At 39.4% G+C, this 13,939-nt stretch overlaps 1 long non-coding RNA gene and 1 pseudogene across 2 annotated transcripts in view; both read left to right on the top strand.

Moving 5' to 3' along the window:
- LOC117268249 (uncharacterized) overlaps positions 1-10,706 on the top strand; it is a 57,858-nt pseudogene extending 47,152 nt beyond the window's left edge. Inside the window, exons 31-39 of the transcript XR_013487982.1 lie at positions 2,951-3,124; positions 3,225-3,379; positions 3,563-3,687; positions 4,518-4,626; positions 4,739-4,872; positions 9,025-9,106; positions 9,400-9,481; positions 9,565-9,609; positions 9,733-10,706. The product of XR_013487982.1 is annotated as an uncharacterized LOC117268249 (transcript). The remainder of the gene's footprint in view (positions 1-2,950; positions 3,125-3,224; positions 3,380-3,562; positions 3,688-4,517; positions 4,627-4,738; positions 4,873-9,024; positions 9,107-9,399; positions 9,482-9,564; positions 9,610-9,732) is intronic.
- A 5-nt stretch (positions 10,707-10,711) lies between these two features.
- LOC144458594 (uncharacterized) lies at positions 10,712-11,674 on the top strand. Its single transcript, XR_013487983.1, has 2 exons — positions 10,712-11,167; positions 11,453-11,674. It is a non-coding gene; the product is annotated as an uncharacterized LOC144458594 (long non-coding RNA).
- The last annotated feature ends 2,265 nt before the right edge of the window (positions 11,675-13,939 follow it).

The raw sequence follows: 13,939 nt of genomic DNA on the forward strand, positions 1-13,939 counted from the left end.
CCACCCTCATCAAGTCAGAGCACACCCCAGCTCCACCCATCATCATCGACATATTCCCTGTACCCTTCTCCTCCCAAGTCAAGAGCCTCAGCGCCATTCTGGACAGCACCCTCTCATTTGCGCCTCATATTCAAAACATCACCCAGACTACATTCTTTGTCCCTCCGCAACATCTCCAGACTCTGCCCATCACTGTCCCAGTCCAGCACCGAAATCCTGGTTCACTCATTTGTCACATCCCACATCGACTACTGCAACGCCCTCCTCACTGGCCTCCTCATCAAACTCATCAGCAGACTGCAAATCATTCAGAACTCGGCCGCCCAGATCACCACCTGCACCAAATCATCTGACCACATCACCCCTGTTCTCATCCAACTTCACTGGCTCCCTGTACAACACCGCATCCACTACAAAAACCTTCTCCTCACCTTCAAAGCTCTCCACAATCTAGCCCCCACTTACCTCTGTGACCTCCTTCAGGAATACACCCCCTCCCACACCCTCTGCTCAAGTACCATGGGTGCCCGAGCCTTCAGCTGCTACATATGCAGCCTTTGCATATGTACATAGATGCACACATCCCCATAAAAACACATATAAGCAAACATGTATATATGTGAATATAAGCATACATAAACACCTTTAAAATCTTACAATTTTATATAAATGCGAGTCTGTGCAGGTGGGTCTAACAACTTTTTAAACAAAGGAACTGAGTCAGCTGATTTAATGAGAGAGATAAATTTGGTGCGAAAATAATTAAAGTGTGATCACCCTTTGATATAAGTCTGGACCGTGGGACTTTTAACAACATTTGGTTTTCTGATCTGAGGGATCCTGAAGCAGAATAGGGGGTTAAGGGCTCTGAAATGTAAGGCGGAGCCAGACCATGGAGGGATTTAAAAAGTAATTAATAGAACCTTAAACTGAATTCTGTACTGCATGGGGAGCCAGTGTAATTCAACCAACACCCTTAATGTGCTGATTGAAGTTAAGGTATGGATCAAAGATGACTCCCAAGTTTCTAGCGAGTGTTGTGTGCAAGTTGTTAGTGATCCAAGGTAGGGGGTGACACTGTTGGAGGTGTGGTCATGACCAATAACCAGGACCTCTGTCTTATCTGTGTTAAGCTGTAGGAAGTTGGAAGCCATCCAGTCCTCAATGACAGCAAGGCAGCAGTGCAAAGAGTCCAGGTTGCGATGATTTCCAGGGCTAAATTAGATGTACCACTTAGAATCATCAGCGTAACAGTGGCATGACACAGAGATGAAATTGTGAATAACATGGCCAAGGGGTAAAATATACAAGCTAAACAGAATAGGCCCAAGGATTGAGCCCATGACATTAGAGCAGTTGATGAACTGAAGTTGTCAACAATGACTTTGAACTTTCTATTTGACAAATGGGATGCAAACCACTTAAGAGCAGTTGCACTTAGCAACCAGCCCAGTTTCTGAGTCTGTTGAGTAAATTCATGTGATCAACTGTATCAAATGCTGCAGTCAAGTCCAGTAAAATGAGAATGGTATGGTTTCCTGAGTCTGCACTCATTAAAATGCCATTTGTTACTCTAAGTAGAGCAGTTTCGATACTGTGGTTCTTTCTGAAGCCAGATTGGAATTTATCAAATATATTGTTTTCTTCTACTCTTTCTAGAAGTTTCTGAGCAACCATTTTCATAAATTTTTCATATTAGCGGTAATTTGCATACTGGACGGTGATTACTGGGCAGTGTGGGATCTAAATCAAGTTTCTTAAGGAGAGGCTGGATACAGGCCTGTTTGAAGTAATCTGAGACCTTGCCAGACAAAACAGATTTATGAACAAATTTTAAAAGCCATGGGGCAATGACTTCAAAAATCTTTTTGAAAAACTTGAAATAAACAAGTCTCTCAGTCTTTATCAGAGAGTTAAATGATGACATTAACTCTCAATGGGAGTCGATGGATTTGATGTTTAGTTGTTTTCCATTGCCGTTTGGCTCTTCTGCATTCTCTTTTTAGTTTTCTAATTTTTTCATTTATCCAGGGCCTTGGGTTTGAGGGATGACATGACCTAACTTTCAACAAGGCCATTTGGTCTAAAGTTCTCAAGTAAATACTGTTATAATAAATAACCATATCATTTACATTGTTCCACTGGGTCATACATTCATCAGCACTGAAGATGGCGGCAGAGTCTATAGCTGAGTTGCTATGTAGAATCTGAGTGAACACAGTTTGCTGAGACCCAGGAGTGACAGAAATGCAGTTTATGTCAAATAAAACCATTTAATAAAATCTCTCAAGCAGACGGAGTTCATGTCTAAACCCAGGGTAGAAACCAAATCAAGTGTGTGGCCCTGCTCATGCGTAGGAGATTTTACATGCTGTTTTAAATTAAAGTATTCACATTTAGATAAAAACGCAAAAGTAAAATGATTATCAGGGTGGTCAACATGAATGTTAAAATCACCAACCAATAAAATGCAGTCATAACTAATAACAGTTGCCGAGATAAAATCAGAGAATTGTGATTAAAAACTACTATTGGGTTCAGGAGGGCGATAGATGGCAATACAACACACAGGGATGTCAAAATGTATTCTCAAGATTAGTGCTTCAAAGCTGGGAGGCTTCTCTACTGTGATGAGAGTACAGTTTAAATCTTTTGTATAGATGACTGCAGGTCCACCTCACCTACCACTGAGCCTTGGGGCGTTTAAAAACATGTAACGAGGAGGAGGACATAATTCTGAAAATGCACTTAAATCGGCAGTTCTAAGCCAAGTTTCAGTTAAGAAGATAAGGTCTGATTTACTGGTTGAGATAAAATGGGTGGCCATTACTCAATAGAAACAGAATTTCATGAATAAATAAAGAATCAATATTGTCCCCAAAGAAAAACAAATCAGGTAGCAGTATAGTTTCACTGCTTTAAATACTGAATGTGTTGTATTTGATTTCAGGCTGACAGAAACACAGATGTGTGCAGAGAGCTGGAAGAAAAGATGAAGCAGGAACTTAAAAAAATTAGACAGCCCATGCAGAAGACTTATGACACCTTTGAAAGATGCCTCACTGAGGGAGTTAAAAAATCCAAAAGTTCCTGGGAAAGACTCTTGAAGTCGGTCTTACATCCTGTACGTATTTGAATCATAATCACATCAAAATAACTGATTTTGGATCACATGTGAATTTATATCTTTAACATGTTTCTGTTTTATTTATTTATTTTTCCAGAGAATGAAGGGGAGTGCTTTTCATGGGATACTGAAGTGTGTAGTTCAGAATGGCGGCACTCACAAACCAAAGAACAAAAAACTAATAAACCTCAATATGGAGTTAACGTCATGCCTGACTGACAGCATTGATGAGGAATTCAAGAAGACCTTCCCGTAAGAAATGACCTCATGAAAACATAGTTGGCTATTCTTTACAATCTATGGAGACTCTGAAATTCTGCATCATACAGTTATACAGATTATGTAATATAATGCATTAATACAAATTATATTATCAAAACACAAACTTGTCAACACTTCCTGTATGAAACATTTCAAACTGTTAACATGTTTCAGAAATGAAGCAAAATGTGGACCATTCAACGGGATCATCAACTCGTTTTCACTTGAAACAGAGAGGCTGATGAGAGAGGCAAGAGTACAAAGATGTCGAACTGCAACTGATATTTCTCAAGACAGAGGTAAAAGTTGACGATGGTACCGTCTTATAGCAAGCGTATTTCTCAGTTAAAACTGACCCAATGAAAAATGAACAACTGCTGCAAAGCCGACACATCCCCCCAATGTCGAAGAAGATTTTGGACCTAAGTCGACAAAAGATATGTGCACCCTCACATGGTGGAAAACAGGTCCTAACCTGACAATTAGTTTAAACAATTTACTGCTTGTCATCGAAAAATACAATGAACAAAGTTAAATGCAACACTTCTGTTTTTGCTCCCAGTTTCACAGGTTTAAGTTAAAGACTTCTAAGACTTGTTATGCACTCAGTAGATACATATCTCAAATTTGTTCAAGTCTGATTTAATGGGCACTTCTTCTTTTCTAAGATAATGCATCCACTTGATAGGTGTGGCATAGGCATATCAAGATGCTGATTAAACAGCATCATTACTACACAGGTGTGCCTTGGGATGGTCACAGATAAAGGGCCACTCTAAAATGTGCAGTTTTATGACACAACACAATGCCACAGATGGCGCAGGTTTTGATGGAGCCTGCTGTTGGCATGGTGACTGCAGGGATGTCCACGAGAACTGTTGTCTGTGAACATGACCATAAAAGTGGCCTTTTATCGTGATCATCCCAAGGCACACGTGTAATGATGCTGTTTAATAGTCACCATCCTGTATAATGTCTCCTGACCTACATAATGATGTGATCATTCAATGACTTGTCTTGTTTTTGCATTTTGTGTGGACCCCTGGGAGGGTTGTTGTTACTGTGGCAACAACTAGCGGGGATCCTGAATAAAGAATAAAGAATCTGTATAATTTGTGGTCTCTCTAAGGAAGAAAAAATGAAGACAAAACTCAACAAAATCATCCGGAAGCAAAAGAAAATGATCTACAACAGTCTGATGGAGACAATCGAGGAAAACATGAAAGAATGCTACAGAAGTAAGATAGTAGACCATGACATATACAACCTGACACAATATTACTACATACCTACATTTAATGTGATTGCGCTGAAAAATGTAATTGACATAATTTAACTGTTTTATTTTAGAAGCAGCAGAAATTAGAGGAGAAGGCTCGCTGAAAAACATGAGGAGCACTATTGAGAACCATGTACGAGATTCAAAGGACATCATGTTTCAGAGGGCGAAAAATGTTATGTTGGAGCAGCTGAGAAACTTGATGGTTTGTCACATTTTAATGAGATTTAATGAGATTTAATCCAATTGACTTCAAACCTTGGTCTGTCCCACACCAGACCTTGAAGAAAGATTGTTCAAATCTTGAGTTTTTTTGCAATGCGTGTGACAGTGGGATGGCGTCAGACTTAGGGGACTTGCCATGAAACAAGACTATTCAAGAGAAGGCTGAGACACGGGGTCAAACATGGGAGGATTGCACATGCGCAGTAAAATCTGGTCTGCACTTCCTCAAAGGCTCAGTAGATGGCGTGAGACCGCAGAATAAGGAGGATGTGCATGCATGTCATTTTCACAGCTTATTATTGGACTGTCACTGGTGGCCTGCATTGTGGGTGAGAATGACAGAGATGCAATTCCGACAACTTCAGGCAGCTGCCATCCAAAAGTCCAAGCAGATCGCACCAAGCCACTCCTTGATCGCCTGAGCGGATCCTGCGCTTTTTATCTAGCACCCCTGCTGTCACCCTCCAACATCGCAGCTCAAGTTACACTGCGCATGTGCAATCCCCCCATGTCTGACCCCGTGTCTCAGCCTTCTCTTGAATAGCCTTGCCATGAAACAGGAAGCAAACAGGAAGTAGTTTATAACTCCGGTTTACATTGACCAGTCCTACCCAAACTTCACAGAATTAATGACAGTCCCGCCCTGAACACATCTACAGGTCAATAATTGGTGATAAATATAGCGCCCCCTACTGACAAGAGGAAAAGTCATGTTTTAGACTTTGATGAATATCTTCTACAAAGTTGACCAGACCCACCTCAAACTTGGTCAAAAAAGTCATAAGATGGCGGCAAATTTTGGTTTCACTGTGATGATAAATGTTGCTGTAACTTGACTCCACGTGGGAATATCTTTCCAAAACTTCACACATATGATGACAGTCCAGCCCTGAACACATCTACAGAGGAAATTTGAATCACCATCATAGCGCCACCTACTGGCAACAGAAAGTCACTTAGTTCATTCTTTGATGTCCCTCTTCTAGCAGCTTAATCAAATGTACATCAAATTTGCTGATAAAAAGTCCTAAGAACTTGATGACACTTAAAAATTAAACTCTTGAGTTTTCATTAAAAGCTGTCACCGTGGCGCCGCCTTATTCGGCATAAAACACAAAGTTGTTTTTAAGGGGCAAGGGATGCTTGAAAACTCACCAAATGAGGCACACACATCAGAGTTCCCAATTTGTGCTGTCCGATGTGATTTTTGTGCTTGATGTGCCAAGATGGCTCAACAGCGCCCCCTAGAAAATTTCAATAAAGTAGCCCTCGAAGCTGATTTGACCTGCATGTATGGAACTTGGTAGGCCTCTGTAACACTCTAAAACGCCATGCTCCAAACCCAACAGGAAGTCTGCCATTTTGAATTTACTTGTGCCACTTTTGTGCATTTTTTGCCATTTCCCAGGCTTGTAAAATACAAACTTGTCCTAGAGATTTTATCTGATCGACTTCAAACCTTGGTCTGTCCCACCCCAAGACCTTGAAGAAGAGAACTTATTCGAAGCTTGAGATTTCGTGAAACTGTGTGACCATGGCAAGGCGTTTAACTTCCATGTGTAGCCAAAAACAGGAAGTGGTTTGTAACTCCAGCATTCATGGTCCAATCTTCCCCAAACTTCACAGGATTGATGACAGTAAGTCAATATTTACTGACGAGTACAGCGCCACCTAGCGGCGACAGGAAGTACGTCTTTTCAAACACTTATTTTTTGATTTACCTGACATTCACATGCTGTGGTCTATATTTCATGTATAGGAACATCAGATATCATTAGTGCCTTCTCCTACTCCCTCTAGTGAGTAGAGGAAGTGGTTCAAAATGTGAAATACTCATCTCAGGACTGAATGAAGGACATGCCATCTCACTACTTTATGTACTGTCTGACTTTGATAGAAATTAACCTGCATCCTGCCAGCACCGCCGAGTTGCGTGAAGGTGCGAGGGCCCGTTCATTGCTGCTTGTAGAAAATGTTGACAGAAGTAATCTGTCAACTTTAGTAGTAATCATATTGTGAAAGTTTGATTGAAATGAACAGATAGGGGGTGCTACACATGCAAAAAGGTTATATCTCATGATCAGCCAAAGATAGTTTAACAAAACTTAGTTTGCATCATCTACGGTCATACACAAAATTTGCAAATTACTGCTTTAGGGGGTGGGGCTTAATACGTTAAATCCTAAATTTCAAGACATTTCACTTTCCATACTTCAGAAAATCCTAATTAATCACCACTGTGTTCTGCAGAGCTGGAAGTTTTTCACCATATCCACTGAATTGTGACAAAAAAGGGGCGTGGCTCAGCAAATGACTCCACAACGTTTGGACCAATCATCACAAATTTTGCAAGCAGTGTTTTAAGAGGTACCAGGCACATATCCTGAAAGTTTTATTCAATTTGACCATTAGGGGTCACCACAAATACAAAAAATGGGCAAGCAGTAACACAAATCAGACTAGAAATTAGAAATTGATTGTCCAATCATTACAAAACTTGCGGGGTATGTTAAATGATAATTACCAACCACGTGTATTATTTTAAAACTGGTTACTAGGGGGCACCAGAAGTCCCAAACAAGTGTAATGGCCTTTCACAACATTCAGCCATAAATCTATGAGGGTTTTTTCAAACATCATCAAACTCGGTGGACTTTTTTAATCAAGCCATTAAAGCATGTCCCCAAAATGTTCCTGTACTTGACCAGTAGGAAGTGACAGTGCTGCAAAAGAAGAGCGTGGTCTTGTAAAGATTTGGACATATTAATGAGCATCTGTCTGATTGTCATAAAACTGTTGGTAATCTTTAATGCAGGCATCCTGAACTGTCAAAGTTCTTGATTCTACCCAAGTGTTAAATGTCAATGCTGGCTTGAACCCTGGAATCATAGCTTGCAGCTATAATTGTATTTGCATTTGTGGTGCCTCCTGGTGGTCATTTTGAATAGAACTTTCAGGGTATATTTCAGGTACTTACGTTGACATATTTTACAAGTTTCATGATGATCAGCCCAAGTGTTGTTGAGGTTTGGTCTATTCGTGTACTGAGCTACGCCCCTTTTGAAGTTCATTGGTCAGTATCTTCTAAACAATCAGATATCAGAAGATTTTGATAACTCTTGATGAACTTGGTCTGATGATGATCCACAGAAAAGTTGGTACAAATCAGACTCATGGTTTAAGAGGAGATATCAGAAATTTGTTTTTCTAAAAAAAAATCAAACTTGTGTTGTGGTGTAAATAATTTTACACACTTGCTTCAACATTATTATTTAACATATCCTGCACGTTTTGTAATGATTGGACGAAAAACAATTTTGATTTATAGCCTGATTCATGTTATGCCTTGCCCATTTTTTCTTGCATTTGTGTGCCCCCTAGTGTTTGATTTAAATGAAACTTTCAGGTTATGTTGCTGGCACCACTTTAGGCATTTCCTGCAAGTTTTGTGTTGACGGTTATGGAGTTAGGTCTATTTTTGTGCTGAGCCATTCATTGTGTCAGTATCTCAAAACACCATGAGATATCAACAAGCTTTTCAGAAATTGTGACATGCTTGGTCCAGCGAAGATCCATAAAAAATATGATGCAAATTGGACCAATGTTTTACAAGGAGATGTCAAAAAATGTGTTTTTTCAAAGAATTCAAAATGCTTAAAAACCTTACGAGCTGACCCTGATAGGTTTTGAGGATTTTTTGTAGGACACACTGAGCTGGACTTGTGAATCGCATTTCAAGCCAATCCCACTTACTATGTAGGAGATGTAACTATTAAAGATAACCTTCAATTATAGTGCCCCCATCAGGCTGCTGGATATTTCTTGGGCAGCAACTGCACACAACCTCCAATCATTTAAGAAAATTTGATTGGTCTACGATGCACCATCTCACAGGAATTTGCAAAACAACATTCTGAAGAAAAATAATAATAAAAATAATGATAATAATAAACTGATACAGACACAATAAGGCTTTAGCCCTTTGAGCTTAAACCCCCCATTAGCCAATATGCCCAGTCTGAGCTGCTCTCTGAACACACATCTAAACAGTTCATTCATGTTAGATTTAGTTCATCTTGAACACAATATTTGGCTGTTTGAGTGAAGAGTGATGAAAAATTTGTTAATTTAGGTGCTGATCCTGAGGGAGCTGATGCAAACAATGCAGGAATCAATCGAGCTGTCACTCAATACAGATGGTGACTCAATCCCAGGTAAATGGACAACACGCAGAAATAGCCATTGCTCAGTGCGTATCACACCTTAGCGAAAGGTGCCTCTTTATGTCTGTATCTGTCGCCAAAGTCACTGACAAATGGTCAATGACTTTGGCGGCGGTGGACTTTGACGAGTTGGGAGTGAGAACAGGCTGAAATGGAACATTTAAAAATAAAAATATGTTAATCACTAAAATACTGTAAATATTGAAATGAATAAGTCACCACATTTCCAACCATTTAATAATTGATAGTGCACTGGTTAACAATGTGGGTTGTTTTTTTCATAGACGTTTCAAATGAGCTCCAGATGGTAAAGAACCACTATGATGAACTGAAGGAAAACTCAATTGAACCACCACTATATATGAGGTAAAACTGTTGTTAAACGTCCACATAATTCTTTGACTATGAACTGTTCTGAATAATGCTAACAATGCTTTTAATTATACTAGTGCTGATCCACCTGTCCCAGCAACCCATTCATGATGTGTGCATAGGTAAGTTTTAGTGAAACTGATGATCAAAGTCGATGATGGGAGAGATGATATGACAGCCCTGCTGTAATTCATTACTGTTCAATGTCACAACTTCACTGTTTGTTTCTCTGGTGGACGTTTCAGGTTTGCTCAGTGGAGAGAATCAGCAGATGCCTGATCACCCACTGAAGGTCCCTGTGGGCACACTGATCCCTCAGAGACATGACACCTCTGGATTTGATCTCAACCATTTTTGTCAAGTTATCGTATCCCTGTTCTTTTTGAGTTTTTAATGTACTTTGAGTTTGCTTGTTGTTGTGTATTACATGCAGAGAGACATTTTTGCTTTCAAGTGATTATAGATCAGAGGCAGATAGAAAATGCTGGGAGAAGGGTGGAGGGAGCTGGATTCAAACCAGAGACATAAGCCCTGTTTCCACCGAGCAGTATGGTACAGTTCAGTTCGGTACGCTTTTTTTTCCGTTTCAACCATGAAAAATTGTGGATGGTACCAATGGAACCGTTCTGTACCGTCCCCATTTTTGGTCCCCCTCTGCTGTGAACACTGCAGTCTGTTGATTGGTCAATAGAGGATGGTCACTCTGCGTGCAGTCCTGTTCTGTGATTGAGAAATGAGGTGCAGACTTTCCTCTGTGTCACCAGAAATACAGTGAGCGCTGGATGGAGCAGTGAGTGGCAACAACATGAAAGAGTACTGTTTGCAGTGGACACTCTAGGGTCTAGGTACCATGTCTGAAGGGTTACTTTGGTTCCAAAGATACTATATTGAAAGTGTTTGGTGGAAACAGGGCTATAGTGGTTTTTATGGTGCAGGTCTAACCCACTAGTGTACTATGATCTCCCAGAGACTTTTTGTTTTTCACAATTAAACATGTTTTTCTTCTTTTTGAATATGTGAATGTTTTTTTCCAGGTTTTTTTTTATTATATTTGTTTAATGTTGATTGATTTTAATGATTTGATTTTTTTGGTTGTCTCACTTAAACCTTGAACCTTCATTACAATACATGCTGTAAATTAGATCTGACACTGACATTTTTCTTTATGGTATATGGTATACTGTCCAATACACCTCAATAAAGTTCCCTTTTGTGAATGCCACATGTAGTTTGACTTCTCTGTGGTTTATGTTGATTTATATTAATATTAATTTTGACTGTAAGATAAACAACAGATTTTCCAACATTGTTCTTGTCTTAATCCTGAAAACTCTAAAAGTTCTTACCTAAAGCTAAGTTTCCTGACATAAATCTACATTACAGTACCCAAGCTCTTACAGTAACAGACACCACAAATGCTATCTATCTGGTGTCCAAGTAGTTGTTGTAAATATATTGTCCTTTGGTAAATCATACCACAGTACGTTAGACATTATTATAGGCTTGTTCACATGCTTCGTGTTTTCTTGGTATTTCTGAGTCCGGAGTCGGAGGGGCAACGACGCGGAACTAAATCAATCGTCTCACCAGGTTGCCGGTCGGAGCACTTAAAGCGGCGCACCTACTGGATCATACGCCGCACAAGGAGGAAAAGGGTGCGATTTTTCTAGTAAAATAAAGGTGAATAACGTGAAACTATTTAAAGTACAATTGAAAATACAAGACAAGATCTTCTTCTGGTCTGGAAATGTTGTGGAATGAATGTTTAGCTCGAGTTGTGTGTGTAACAAGATTGAAATGATTTCAGCACCGTCATTTTTGACATATAACGTTAGCTGTAGAGTGACAGGTTTAGTCTTATGGTTTAGTATTAATCAGATTATCTAATTTCATCAGTCTATTGCTGTTGGTGTTTTTTTTTATTGCTCTTTTATATCTATTTAAAAGTGGTTTGTCTTTCTCCAGATATCAGCCAAGTTTGGCAAGATCCACCAGAGGAAGAAAGCACAGATGAGAGATTGGCAGAAGCAGAAGGAGGGGTAGAAGAGAGGGAGACAGAGGCTTGTGCTTCAACATCTTCATTCACTTCATTCTTTCTGCTCTCTTTCATTCAAGACGTGAACTTTTGTGTTTACATTGGATTGTTCTTTTCTTTTATCAATGAATGAAATAAACTGAGCTAAACGAGTTGTGTTGTATCTATGTATCTAATGTTTACATCTTTGTTTAAAAAAAGTGAGCATGTAAGAATCACTTAGGCCTGCAACCAGGACAAATTACAATAACAATGTTGCACTGCAAAACATCTTACCAAGAGTGTTTGTTTGAATTCTTGTCAAAATGTCTTATTTCTTATAGTCAAAAATATCATATCATATCATTACACTTAAAATAAGACCCAAAAGACAATTTTTTGAATTTTCACTTTTTTGGTGCATATTTTCACTTGTTCCATTGACAGATTTTCTACTTACGACAAGTTTTTTGTTGCTTGTAATTAACCATTCAAATCAATCAATTGTTTTGTCTACAGAGTTCAAGAAGTGGTGAAATATTCATGAGGAGGATGGAGAGGAGGAGAGAGGAAGAGGAAGATTGAGAGTAGAGAGAGGAGGAGGATAGACAAGTAGGATTTGTGTTTAATTTTTTTTTAATTTCATTTAAGTTTTTCCAATTTTACAAATAGTTTTTTCCTCATTGTATTTGTTCACTATACCGATTTAAAAAAAAAAGTATTTATCTTATTGTTCAGACTTAGGTATTTGACCCTACTTGTATGTGCCCCTGTATCAAAAGGACTGGCCCTAGTTTGGCCCTCCCATTGAAACTGGCCTAGAACCACCACTGCCGCCATCACAATCCCAACACAGGATAGAAGGGAGGCACCATTTCAACTAAAACAAAACAAAAACAAAAACTCTGCATGCTAACAGCATAACTACATAACATAGCATGGCCCAGTGTTACCACCTTCTGGTTGTGCAGACACAGAGGCTGTTTCACCAGCAGTGCAGCAGTTGAACTTACATTAGATCAAGTGTTGTCCCATTGTAAAACATATTAATTATTTGCGACCCAAAAGTTGAAGGTTTATGCCTATTGAGACATTACCATTGGTCGCGTTTCCCAGATCCAGTTAAGAAGATCTTAGCGCTTAGAGCTTATTAAGAATGCTCTTAAGCCTCCTGTGAAAGAAAAACGTGTTTCCCAGATTCGCACTTAGCTTAAGAAGATCTTTCACTAAGAAGGAGCTGTAGGATTGAGCTGACCCACTCTTAACAGTCTTTTTAGCGACCAAACGCTCACAGATCTAGCCGCATCAGGCAAATTAAAATTACATTAAGCAAGGAGATGTTAAAACTGTGCTCACCGCATATATTTTGATCTATTTTATACTTCAGATTTATATTGTTTAGCATTAATTGACGACAGAAAAGAACGAATGTCATTCTGCAGGGAAACGTGTGTCCTTACTGCGCATATGACAATAAACACTTTGAGTCTTGACTCTATATGTTTTCTGAAGACCCTATGTGTGCTCAAAACTGTGGCAGAAGTTACGCACCTATTTTTAGTCACAAATGCGAGTGCTTGCAATACATACATGCCCCTGCAAATTTTGTAAGAAGCACTGATTTCTACAATGAGAAATCAAATTCAGAACCACTGTTACGAGCAAAATACTCAACATCTACTAGCCTTGATGGTCTGATTGTGGATCAACATATATTCTCTGGCAGCACTCTGAGGCTGTGTATTGGCTTCAATGTGCCCTAAAACCATGTCTAACCCCATATAAACCATAACCTGTTAAACCAGTTTACCCATGCCTTTATTATCTTGTTTTGATCTTTCTGTTGCAGCAACAGTTAGATTCATTAAACCATGTGATCTCTGTCAGTGCAGGGAGGGGACAGTTATTATACAACAGCCCAAAGTATCTAGTGAACCAGAGAAGTGGATCAACTTGACTTCAAAAGTAGGGAAAAAAAACATAAGTACATCTTAATTGACAAATACAATATTCTTTCCATTGATTCATTAAGTAAAATATTCTGCTACACAAAGGAGAAATAGTGGTTGTGCAGATATGTGTAGAAAAGGTAGAAAAGAGGTAGAAAATTTAGGTTAATGGTGTCTGTGGTTTAAGGACCAAAGGGACGCCTTGCTACTCTTCTTGACACACTGCAGGCCAGAGTCCTGCATGGTCCCTTTTTGAAAACCTGCACCTGCACATACTTGTAAAGCTCACTACCAGAACCAACAGGCCACCTGACAATATGTCAAAGTCAAAGCCCCACCCAACCTGCACCTGTGATTAAACACACACAGGCGACAGTGATTTACATGAAGGTGGGTTTTCTTGTTCTTCGATTACAAATCCAGCAGAGGAAAAGTCTCTATCACTGGCTGCGCTCCATGCCAGGATGGCAAAAACATTTTGCACGAAAT

Source organism: Epinephelus lanceolatus, chromosome 18 (assembly GCF_041903045.1).
Source record: "Epinephelus lanceolatus isolate andai-2023 chromosome 18, ASM4190304v1, whole genome shotgun sequence".
Lineage (NCBI taxonomy): Eukaryota > Metazoa > Chordata > Actinopteri > Perciformes > Serranidae > Epinephelus > Epinephelus lanceolatus.